Here is a 14404-nt window from a genome sequence, read left to right as displayed (position 1 = left end):
GCTTGGTAAGAGTTTCAAATTTCAAAAGAGCTGTGAGCATCCCCATAATCAGGGTATTTATGAAACGCTTATATCACGTTGGCAACATTATTGTTGTTTTTCTGGTCCTAATGCAAAACTCTAATGAATGAACGGATGGTTGTTATTTCGCTTTGATTCGCTACTCAATCTAATCTTGAGTATGTCATCGTATTTGGAGACGTTTTCTGCTTCATTGGTTGTAAATATTGCAATATGATTTAAATCATCACTGACTGCTCATATAATGACAAAACGGCTAAATGCAATATTTAAATATTAAACCCATTTAATATTTGTGAGATCCATAATATATATTTTTAAGACGAATGTGTGTAAAACTCATCTTATGACAAATGCTCGATTTATTTCATAAGCGTCAGTAATTACTTGATCTGGCAATTAAATTATATCATTTTGTCACAAGAGAATCGACAGGTAAATTATTTGAGAATGTACCATCATAGCGTACATCAAGACCAGATTAAGAGGTACACAATACGTAGCCAATTGTGCGATATTTGAAGCCGATAAGGGCATTAACGTACTTAAGCAATCTATTTATTACGTCTCTCGACGGCGCGTGTTTCTGTGTATTTTGTTTAACATACATGTACATCATCGATATCTTTCAAATTCATTTTTGAATTTCGTCTTAATCCGAGACCAGCGTACACTTAAAGGCACCGTCAACCACAAACGACAAAAAAGTTCTAAAATAGTAAATAATACGACACATAATTCTCAGATAAGTTATTTGTTCGACTTTTGTTTAAAGCACGGATCTATTCGTCGATATTATGGCCTAATGAAACCATCTGTTCATTAAACTATGAATTGTTTCAAAGTTATTATAACTTTTGATACAATAGACAATATTGTTCGACTTGATGATATGTTGACCCGAAATAGATAAGATACATTTTCATTTCATATCAACGCCATAATGGTCATGCCTAGGTTTTAAACTATTTTTAATCAATATAAAAGTACCCATTCAATCTTACCACGAATTTTAAAGTTTATCATTGGAAAATGGTTCCTGTTTCCGGTAGTTGAGCAAACTGAAAAAATATACAAACCAAAAACTATTCATTTTATAAACGATAAGTGAAATCTCTTGCGTATGACCCGCATATGCGTGTTTAAAATAAATAACTACTGAGTATAAAACAGTAGTTTGTGTTGTGTTATCAATTATGCACGGTCAAACATGCATTAGCATGAATATTTTAATGATGTGTCGATTTGGTTCTCTAATTGTTTCTTGTAATACATGCATACTATATTTTATTTCTGCAATTTGATGATAATTGTTCCATTATTTTGTTTTTATATGTTTTGACAAATATCGATTATATTATTTTTGTGTGTTATAATAATTGTTAGTAAAGATTCAATGCATACTCGTGTTAGAAGAATTGTATCTTGTTCATGATTTATCCCATCATCTGACATGCATTGTCGAAATAAACCACTGTAGAATATATTTTCCTTTATTTCGGCAATGCTGAAATGTAGCTGTCACGCGCGGCGGACTCTTATATCAGCCATGTGTGGAGAAAGGTCATATTACTCGGAATCAACTAAAAAGTAGTCATTTTAAGTAAAATCGAACCAGATTCAACAAAACAAACAATTTGATATAACGAAGTAATACATTTTAAACACTTAATGCAACACGAAAGCAAAAAACATTTTAACAAATATTAAGTGCGTGTACTCATGACGTCATTATTAACACTTCAAACGACACAAGTCATATTCTTCCCCGCTAAAGCTGCAGTTTTTAAGTATTTTTGTCATTACTTTCTTTAAAATCGGGGACGTAAAGGTATGATAAACGGAAAAACAGGTTAGTGCCTGATTGTTTTTTATAATATATTAAGCTCGGCAAGAATAAAATAATAAAACAATAATTGCTTAAAATAACTTTGGGATTTTCCGTGTAGTTCTATTTTCTAATTATACTTTTAAAGAAATTATTGTCGACTAAGAAAAGTGATGGGATAAATCGAATACTAGGTCTGTGCCGAATAAAGTGAATTTTAACTCATATTGTAAACCGCATACAGGAAATTGATTTGAAAACTTCGAATATCTGTGAACAAGTCCCTTTAACGATCAAAATTAATAACTCCCAAAAATCATTAAGCCTATTACAGCTTTACATAATGTAGTCATTTAAATAAGATATTGGATATCTGATATTCTTTGTAAAATGCAATACAATGGTAAACATAAAGACAATACAATTTATAAATAGCTTGCATTGCCTGATCAGACATATATTGAATCATTTTCAAAAGGTGTGTATAAATGTATAAAATCAGTTCATTTAATCGATAATGGGCTTTGAGTCAAACGTATTGGCAAATTCATAGTGTATTCATAGGGTGTCGTTTCTTGAAAGGCATTGTGGTATAAATAATTCACTTTCGAAGTACTGTTTTAGAACAAGGATATTACGTTCAAAAGGTAATGCATTTTATCAATACATGAACTGAAATAAGAACTGTTATCGGTTGTGTTTGTTCACAGGAGAATCTCTTCTAAATTGTCTAAATTATTTCAAACATGCTTCTACTAAAACTACTACTACTACTACTACTACTACTACTACTACTACTACTACTACTACTACTACTACTACTACTACTGCTATACTACTTCTACTACTAATACAACAACTACTACTACTGCTACTACTACTACTACTACTACTACTACTACTACTACTACTACTACTACTACTACTACTACTACTACTACTACTACTACTACTACTACTACTACTACTACTACTACTACTACTACTACTACTACTACTACTTCTACTACTACTACTACTACTACTACTACTACTACTACTACTACTACTTCTACTACTACTACTACATCTACTACTACTGCTACTACTACTCTTACGACTACTACGACTACTACTACTTCTACTCATTATAATAATAATAATGATGCTAATAATAATAATAATAATAATAATAATAATAATAATAATAATAATAATAATAATAATAATAATAATAATAAAAACAATAATACTAATAATAATAATCAAAATGGTCCATGCCGAGTCTGACATTTTTCGCCGTTTTATACCTTTGATTACTTGTATTAATTGTTTAAATGCCGCTTACCTTCAAGCCGTATCAGAACAAATGTGAATAGCGTTGATTTTTTTTATAAATATTCGCTTTATTTCTCGACTTCACTTGCTGAGAATTTTCTTAGAAATATGACCTTATTTCAGCTCCACTAAGGACAAACGGGGTGAGGTAAGTCAATATATAAAGCGAAGTATAATTCAAAATCAACGCTAATAATCTTGTTACTGATATGGCTGGAAAGTGAGCGTCATTTAAAAATTAAACAATAGTAGTAAAGGCTATTACACGGCAAAAACACGACTGTCTCGGCATGGGCGTCGCCATTTACTATCACATGATTACACCCTCTGAAATTGATATTGGTTTAATTAAGAAACGTGTACATAAAGATCATGCTCACTCTTAATTTTCCGGGGGCCCACTGGTAGGGACTCCTGTTTTGCTTACAATACTGTCAAATACCTGTAAAAATCCGGCTTAATAGATAAAACAAAAATACTTAAATACTAATTCGTTGACGAATTTCAATTAAAAGACGTGTATTTACTCAAAAAATTAACCCCTTTAGATTGATGTACTATAGTTAAGTGGTACAAAGCATCGGTACGCTGTGAGTTGATCTACCAGTCTGAATCATTCACACTGTCAATCAAACTGATGCTGAAAATCATGTTTTAGAACCACCCTGTATCAAAACGACCAGACATGTATAATGCTTAAATATACCTGAACAATGATTTATACATATAAGACTTTTACTCAAGCACAAATCTGAATAATCACAATCCTGGATCATACATGTATGACTATGAACCATTCTATGAAATACGCCGTCAAATAAAACATATGGGTGATAAGTTGGTTCCTTTTTCCTAGTTTTTCATTCCTCATTCGAATAAGGAATAAGGAACTGTTCCTTATTCCTTATTCACGCGTAACATATTTGTCATAGGCTTTTAAAGAACACTAATGCAACCATTTCTGAAGTAAATCAATACAAAATAACGCGACTACAATTACTTTATATATTAAGTTACATATTCATGTTTCTTCTTCGCGCTTGCATAGGAGTTCTTGTTTAAATCAAACCGATATTTTCTAATTGGAATACTAACTTCACAACAACAAAACCTAAAGCATATACTATTATTTTACATGTATGTGGAAAAAAAAATCAAACTTGTACATTTAAACATGTTTTTTTTATTCATAATCCAGCTCCTTATTCGAGGCTGAATAGGGAAAAAGGAATCAGTTCCTTATTCCGTATTCAAGCCGAATAAAAAACTGGCATTGTTTTACTTAATCATCAATAAAATTGATCCAAAATTAACCACATATAAATGAACATATTATTTATATATTGGTTGTATATGTAAAATTATAATTGCAATACATCTCTACTACGTTTTAAGTGATGATTATCCAGTTCCTTATTCAGTGTGAACAAGGAATAAGGAGCTGGTTCCTTATTCCCTATTCAAATCGAATAAGGAACTGGAATTGTATTTCTTTAAATTATAAGTCAAAATGAACCAACGAGACGAATAACTCATCGATCATTATTGTAAATGTATGTCTGGTGTAACAAATATTAATTGCAGTACATTTCTACTTTTTGTATTTAATGATAACATTGTTCCTTATTCGATTTGAATATGGAATAAGGAACTGGTTTCTTATTCCTTATTCAAACCGAATTTGGAAGTGGAATTATCATATTAAACAAAATATTAAAATGAACCAAGGGGACCAACAAATCAATGAAAATCATTGTACATATAGGTTGGGTATAAAAAAAATTAATTGCAGTACATCTCTATTAAGTTTCATTAATTGATAATATAGTTCCTTATTCGGATTGAAAAAAGAATAAGGAACTGGTTCCTTATTCCTTATTCAAATCGAATAAGGAACTGGCATGTTCCTTCTAAACAAACTATTAAAATGAAACAAAGAGACCAATAAATCAATAAAAATAATTTTTAATGTAGGTTGGGTATACAACATTATTTGCAGTACATCTCTAATAAGTTTCATTCAATTATCACATAGTTCCTTATTCGTATAGAAAAATGAATAAAGAAGTGATTGACGCATTGAAATCGCTTTGAATCCTTAATCATATCCCCTTGTTACTGTTTAGGTATACGAACGGAATGGGATAGCTAAATCATGACTGGTATTCAGGTATCGGAAAGTCTTCTGGTAGTAGTTAGGGTCAGAAAAACCTTCAAGAACTGTATCATACATATAAAAAAAATATGAAAAATAGCCAATAATAACGAATATATATCTGTGCTGTTCAAGAATGATCCGGATTTAATGTCCGAAATTATGGCCTCTGAATAAGGAATTGGCGTAAAGTTAGTTCCTTATTCGGAAGCCGGCATTTCGGACAATCACTTTCGGATATGTTATATTTAAGATGTAGTGTGGGTTATTTTAGCATGATTATGTTATATGGACGTATTCTGTCACATTTCTTGTTATATTCTATGTCACTATACACGCTAAAAACAAGTATTATGAGGAGGATAATAAGAAAATGGTATTGCTTTTCTCAATCATAAATTAAAATTTACCAAATAATATAAAATGACGATGAAAATCCTGGTTTATGTAGGTTCGAAGTTAAAAATGTGTATTGCAATATATTACTACCTAGTATTGTTTAATAATAACACAGTTCCTTATTGCGAATAAGGAATATGGAACTGGTTCCTTATTCCTTATTCAAATCGAATACGGAACGGGCTTTTTCATACTAAACGAAATACTAAAATGAACCAAAGAGACCAATACATTAATGAACATCAGTGTAAATTTAGGTTGGGTATCAAAACCATTAATTGCAGTACATCTCTAATATTTTACATTAAATGATAACATAGTTCCTTATTCGGATTGAAAAAGGAATAAGGAACTTGTTCCTTATTCCTTATTCAAATCGAATAAGGAACTGGTATTTTCTTACTTAACAAATAACATCATATGAATTAAGAGACGCATAAATCGAGGAAAATCAATGTATATGTAGGTTGGGAATAAAAATTATGTATTTATTACAGTACATTTTTTTTAGTATTCTTGTGTAGTGATAACCTAGTTCCGTTTTCGCGGCTGAATAAGGAATTTTGTCGGTGCTCATGACTTTTAATAGTGCACCAATGTTGGAGGTGACCGATTGTAACGTAGGCGCCCTAGAGCGAGGAAACGTGCTTTCGAAGATAGAAAATATATTGGAAAAAAACATCCAATTACAGCTATGTAAGTTTTTGTTTTTAATTGAAAAAACAAAACAAAACAACAACAACAAGAGCAACAACGAAATACTGAGGAATTTCGGTGGAACTTTCCAGTCTAATAGAGGCACCGTGGCCGCTGCTTCCGGTACAGTCTCGTTTTATTGTGACATTAGTATTGTGACATTAGTGACGTCGCACTGATGACAACTCTGTCCGGAAAATTGGTATTCGTTTTGTGCCAAGGTTGGAAGTCGCCGAATTAACCGTCGGTCTGCATGAGCGAGAAAACGCGTCTTTGCACTAAAACATATCAGAAGAAAACACACGTTTACTGCTACTGTGCGCGCTCTTTCGTTTCAATTATAAAATAAAATAAAAAAATTGAGGCATTTCGATTAAAATTTTCAGTCTTATAGAGGAACTTAGACCGCTGCTTCCGGTGCCGTCTTTCTTTTATGGAGATGTGCTGTAATCATTTTGCATTCTTAATCATATCCCTTGGTAACAGCTTTCGTATGAAAACGGAACAAGATATATAAAACATGTTTAGATTTCAGCTTTTATATACCGGCAGTCTTGACCAATGTCCAGTGACAGATAAGACTTCAAGGACTATACCAGAGATTTAATAACAAGTTTTACACAAAACGCAAAAAATAACGAATATAAAGCTGATCCGAATTAAAGTATCCGAAATTATGGCCACTGAATAAGAAATTGGGCGTAAAGCTAGTTCCTTATTTTGGAAGCCTGTATGTCGGACGATAAATTTCGAATATGTTATATTTTAGATGGTGTGTGGGTTATTTAAGCTTGAATATGTTATATGGACGTATTATGTCAGATTTCTTTTTAAATTCAATGTAACGATACACGCTGAAACAAGTATTATGAAGACGATAATAAGGAAATGGTATTACAAACATAAATTGAAATAAACCATATAATTCTAAATGTCGATGGAATTCATGGTATATGAAGGTTAGAGGTCAAACATTTTTTAATGCAATATTTTTCTACCTATTATTATTGTCCCCTACCGGTGAAACCGGAGGGACTTATGGTTTGCGTTCCGTGTGTCAGTCTGTCAGTCTGTCAGTCTGTCTGTCAGTCTGTCAGTCCGTCACACTTTTCTGGATCCTGCGAAAACTTAAAAAGTTCTTCATATTTTTTCATGAAACTTAAAACATTAACAGATGGCAATAGGGGGATTATGCATGTCAATTCATTTTGTTCCTACGTCAAAAATTGTGGTTGCTATGGCAACAAATGTAAAAAAAAATACTGACAATGGTGGAGTTTCACCGGTAGGGCACCATATGGCAATCTCTTGTTTAATAATAATACAGCTCCTTATTCAGTGCGAAAATGGAAAAAGGAACTGGTTCCTTATTCCTTATTCAAATCGAATAAGGAACTGGCTTTTTCTTACCAAAATATTTAAATGAACCAAAGAGACAAATAATTCATTGAAAATCATTGAAAATTTAGGCTGGGTATCAAACACATTAATTGAAGTACATCTCTACTATGTTTCATTTAATCATAACCTAGTTCCTTATTCGGATTGAAAAAGGAATAAGGAACTGGTTCCTTATTCCTTATTCAAACTGAATTAGGAACTGGATAATCCTCACTTAAAACTTAGCAGAAAGGTATTGCAATTATAATTTTACATGTACAACCAATATATAAATAATATGTTCATTTATATGTGGTTAATATTGGATCCATTTCACTGATGTTTAAGTACGAAAATGCCAGTTCCTTATTCGACTTGAATGAGGAATAAGGAGCCAGTTCTTTATTCCTTTTTCAATCTGAATAAGGAACTAGGTTATTAATAAATGAAACATAGTAGAATTGCACTGCAAGTAATGTTGTTGATACCAAACATAAATTTACAATGATCTTAATTGATTTATTGGTCTCTTTGGTTCATTTTAATATTTTATTTAGTTTGAAAACGCCAGTTCCTTATTCGATTTAAATACAATCCGAATAAGGAACTAGGCTATCATTAGACGAAACTTAATAGAAATGTTATGCAATTAATGTTTTTTGATAACCAACCTGCATTTACAATGCTTTCATTCATTTATTGATCTGTTTGGTTCATTTTAATATTTTGTTAAGTATGAAAATGCCAGTTCCTTATTCGATCTGAATAAGGAATTAGGAGCCATTTCCTTATTCCTTTTTCAATCTGAATAAGGAACTAAGTTATCAATAAATGTAACATAGCAGAGATGTACTGCAATCAATGATTTTGAAATCCAACCTAAATTTACAATTATTTTCATTGATTTATTGGTCTCTTTGGTTCATTTTAATAGTTTGTATAATATGAACATGGCAGTTCCTTATTCCAGTTGAATAAGGAATAAGGAACCAGTTCCTAATTCCTTTTTAAATCCGAATAAGCAACAATGTAATCATTGAATGAAACATTGTAGAGATGTACTGCAATTAATGTTTTTGATACCCAACCTAAATTTACAATGGTTTTCATTGATGTATTAGTCTCTTTTGTTCATTTAAATGGTTTGTTTAGTATGAAAAAGCCAGTTCCATATTCGATTTGAATAAGGAATCAGGATCCAGTTCCTTATTCCTTATTCGCACTGAATAAGGAACGGCGTTATTATAATATTAAATAAAACTAGGTAGTAACATAGTGACATAGAATATAAAAAAGTGCTTAAATAGCCCACACTACATCTTAAATATAACATATCCGAAAGTGATTGACCGAAATACAGGCTTCCGAATGAGGAACTAACTTTACGCCAATTCCTTATACAGAGGCCATAATTTCGGATATTCAAATTCGGATCATTCTAGAGCAGCACAGATATATATTCGTTATAATTGGCTATTTTAATGTATGCTTTTTTTCAATTAATATATGTCTGATACAGTTTTTGAAGTTTTTTCTGACCCTAACTTCTAGAGAAGACTTTCCCATAGCTGAATACCAGCCATGATTTAGCTATCCCATTCCGTTCTTATACATAAACAGTAACTAGGGGATAGTTTAAGGATGCAAAGCGATTTCAATGCGTCAACCAGTTCCTTATTCCTTTTTCAATACGAATAAGGAACTATGCCATAATTAAATGAAATTTATTAGAGATGTACATTGTACTTCAAATAATGTTGTATACCGAACCTACATTAAAAACGTTTTTCATTGATTTATTGGTCTCTTTGGTTCATTGTAATAGTTTGTTTAGTAGGAAAATGCCAGTTCCTTATTTGATTTGAATAAGGAATAAGGAACCAGTTCCTTATTTCTTATTCAAACCGAATAAGGAACTATGTAACTATTAAATAAAACAAAGTGGAAATGGACTGCAATTAATGTTTGTTACACCCGACATATATTAACAATCATTTTCGTTGAGTTATTCGTCTCGTTGGTTCATTTTGACTTATAATTTATAGCAAAACAAATTCCAATTCCTTATTCGATTTGAATAAGGAATAAGGAAACAGTTCCTTTTTCCTTATTCACACTGAATAAGATCATCGCATTAAACTTAGTACAAATGTATTGCAATCAGGATTGTATATATACAACCCCCAAATATAAATAATATGAACATTTATATGTGGTTAATTTTGGATCAATTTAATTGAGGTTTAAGTAAAAAAAGCCAGTTCCTTATTCGGCTTGAACAAGGAATAAGGAACTGATTGCTTTTTTCTTATTCAGCCTCGAATAATAAACTGGATTATAAATAAAAAACAAACATTTTTAAATCTACAAGTTTGATTTTTTGTATCACATGAATGTAAAATAATAGCATATGCTTTAGGTTTTGATGATGCGAAGTTAATATTTTAATTAAAAAATATCGGTTCGGTTTAAACAAGAAATCCTATGCAAGCGCGAAGAAAAAACATGAATATGTTACGTTATACATAAAGTAAATGTATTCGAGTTTTTTGTTTTGATTTACTTTAGAAATGTTTGCATTATTGTTCTTTAAAACCGCATAACAAATATGTTACGCGTGAATAAGGAATAAGAAACAGTTCCTTATTCGAATGATGAATAAGGAACGAGGTAAAAGGAACCAACTTATCACCCATATAAAACATTTACTATGCTGAATGCTACTTGTACGAACCTGATTTGTTCTTGAGTTACCTGTAAGACCCTGATTCAAAACTACAGGACCCTTAATCACATCAGTATTACTCTGAATAATACCTATACGACTATGAAGCAAACACGTCTGACACCGAATCATACCTGGACGACCCTGATTTGTGCATGTACGACCCTGATTAATAAATTTACTACAAATCGCACAGTTGAAACCTCGAATATGCGTATGAACCACGCCATGCGATATTTTAAGGACGACCGCGTCTTATACTGAAAAAAAAGCTTGATGCTGAATCATTTCTGTTCAATCTCGCTTTATACCAGCTTCATAACTGAACGACTCGACTTATACGTTTTCGACCATGATTTATACTATGTAGGGCCCTGTGTCATATCGAACAAAAACGATAATTGCGCGATCCTGATTCATACCTTTCAAACCCATAATAATACAAAAACATGAAATATCCTAAATCATTCTGAATGTACAAGTATGATCTGGAATAATACCTGTCGTGCCCTGAATCATGAAAATTCCACCCTGATTAATAAATTATCTACTCTGAACTATTTCAGTGTGACTCAGAACATTAACTGTGCGACCCTTATTAGTACAAGGACGAACATAATTCATACTTGTACGACCTTGATTCGTTCCTTTACAGCCAAAGGTAGACCTTAATGATCCTTCATTTTACTATTAACGATCATGTATGATACTGTTTACGACCCTGTTTGATTCAGAAAAGAAAAAAGTAATTAACGACCTTGTATTATTTAAGACGTGTATATTTGAGTTTTAAACATTCATGTATGACCCTGAATGAAACTGAACATACATGTATAATACAAAACCTGTAATGTACAACTCTAAATACAAATACAGTACATGGCAATTGTCTAGCGCAAAAATATTAACATTTTTTAACTCTTCACAATAACATGTCAGGCATGTAGATGAAAACTTGTCGAAACTTTACTTTTTTTCACGAATTTAGTATTTTTGTTTATAAATTGCAGACTTCATATTAATCTGCAAAGTACACTCGTTTTTTGTGAAAAAATCCATATGCATGCGTTTTCAGCCTTGATATAAAACAAGTTTCATTTGGCAACACTTTAGATAATGGAGTAGATTGTTCAACCCTTTTAGACCGACAGCGGCAAGAGATCCATCAGCTAATTGTTTGGCAATCTAGGGAGGTAGAATTGTGTGTCATTTTGTGGCCATAATTTGTGCTGTCTACGAGCAAATACAAACATTGCTCTTAAGTAAACTGTTCGACGCACATGATATTGAACAGACGTGTATGATTCTGAAACAGACTTCAACGACCATCTATAATTCCCGATGAACATGCGTGGTTCTGAGTAATTTCTTTGCAATCTTAGATGATGCTGAACAGATATGTATAATTATTAAACATTCATGTACGATCCTGAATAAAACTTGACATACATCGAAGGTTCTGAAATATTCATTTACGACCCTGTTCAATACTAAACAGAAATGCATGATTCTGCAATATCTATGTAAGACCCTGAATGATACTGAACAGACATGTATGATTCTCAAATATTCATGTGCGACCATAATGGTTCAAAACAGACATGTACGATTCTACAGCAGTAATGTTAGAACCTGCATGGTATTGAACATACATGTATGCTTATTCAACAGCCATGAATGACCTACATGGTACTGGACATACATGCATTACTCTGAAGCAGTCCTGTTAAACCACCTATTAGTTTTGACAGACATGTCTGATTCTGAAACATTCATTTGGGACCTTGTATGATATTTAACGGGAAAGTATGATTTTGAAAGATTAACGTACGACCTACTTTGATTCTGTACAGTTATGTATGATGGTAAATAAGGCGCATATAACTCTGAATCATACCGGTTTGTTAATGTTCTTCTGAAACATACAAACATACCTTGACTCATGTGTATAATACGGAACAACCCTGAGTGTGAATGTATGATAATTTGTATGAGATAAAAATGATTCGTTTTAACCTGTGTCTTACATGGTTTAATAGTTACGACCCTCATAGTGCGTTATATATTGCACTCATATTTCATTTAGGAATCACCCATTAAGCTGTTATAAGCTTTAAATAAACAATTAACAGGATGCTCTGCAGGGGATTCTTATGACATTTTAAAGAATTAATATTTTTTATAAATTGTATGGCTTTCACTAGATGTTGGTTAGTGTAAATTCATGTTTAAGTTTATACATGAATATATGTGGTTTTATTTACTTCAAAATTTATGCCATCCGATTAAATATTAATATATTTATATTTGTAAAAAACTTCCAAATTTATCGATACATATATATATTCAATGAGGCCAAGCAAATGTACATAATGTGGAGTGTCGGTATTATTTTTCTTGTGCGTCGTATACAAGGAAGATTGTGACCTTATTTCAAAAAGCTTTAAAATAAGTTTAATTCATTATTTAAAGTTTGCTTCTCATATATGCGTACTTCGTTTTTTGTTTTATGAAAACAATTAAATTCGTTAAATATGAAGATAAAGTCATAAATCAGATAAAATTAATTGATATGAATCAATGGTATGTTTATTGAACTGTTCAGCGAAGATAGTTAGCGTTTAACAATGTCCAAATAAGCAATTAAACATGTTTGCAAATAATACAATGCAGAGCATACCAGGTACCTCATTTCCAACTGAAGTCTGTACAGCTCATTGTAAAAAAAACACCATAAAGCAATAATAAATACACATGAGTCATAATTACAACACAAATGTTAAGCAGGCTCTTATTTTTTTGTACAAAGTTAAGTGAATGTTTAAAATCTTAATTGAGTGTGAAAACAATATGCATATAGATATATTATACAAAATGTCAGGTCTGAATATAATCTCATATAAAGCTCTATTTTTCGGCTCTCTATAAAAAAGTTAAATATAGAAATTAGTTAAAAATATCATTATAGATATAATGCGCCCCCTCATAATTTTAGAAATATGAACATACTTGGTCTATTTCTGTAAACATTAGTTGTTAGTGTTTTTCTTAAGTTATAATATAACGGTCATATGTGAAGTTAATTATACTCTTTTTTGTGTACACAATTTACATGTTACATGAAAAAGGGATGAAGTTTCAATTACATCAGTTCGCAATTTTTAAATAAACACATCTTGCAATAAATTGATGTATAAGTATTTGCATGTACTTTTTATAATTGTTTTACCTATAATATTGTTCATTTTATCACGCATGGGGTCATTCCAATATAGATCTTAGTTGTGTCTAGCTCAACTTTAGCAGTGTATTTATTGTCTTGGTATATAGATATCATTTTTCTTCTTTTTTATTGTAGTGCCTAATGAGTGGACATTGATGTAAGTCTGCATCGGCAATACTAATATTTTAAATACAACCAAACGCAGCCGTAAATCCTAGCTTTATTGGAGACATAGTTTAATCAATAACTATTTTGTTCTAAGCATGAATCAAGAACTAAAAGATGAAGAAACAAAGAATTGGGTAAAAACATGCTTAGCACTTCGCTGTGTGAAAGAGGGCATTCTACCATTTATGAAAAGGAAATGCGATGAGCAATACGAGAAATCTATACGGTATTTAACAACATTTGTTGGTGTGACTGATTATAAATGCACTACATGTGACATTAACACACTGAAGCCATATCATGCGAGGAGCACACCTTGCAAATACGGACACATCAAACCCAAATGTTGTTGTCAAGGACAAGCAAAACTCCCATGTGCTGAGGGAACTTGTGGTTTATTGTTCGATCTTATAAAGGATGAACATGTTGCCAATAATCCAAACTGGTCGAACACTAAATCCGAGCTATGGTCGGACAAGTATTCGGGTCCAT

The sequence above is a fragment of the Dreissena polymorpha genome, chromosome 5 (genome assembly GCF_020536995.1).
Source record: "Dreissena polymorpha isolate Duluth1 chromosome 5, UMN_Dpol_1.0, whole genome shotgun sequence".
In the NCBI taxonomy this organism is placed as follows: Eukaryota; Metazoa; Mollusca; class Bivalvia; order Myida; family Dreissenidae; genus Dreissena; species Dreissena polymorpha.
The sequence above is the reverse complement of the archived record's forward strand: the minus strand, read 5'-3'. Positions refer to the sequence as shown.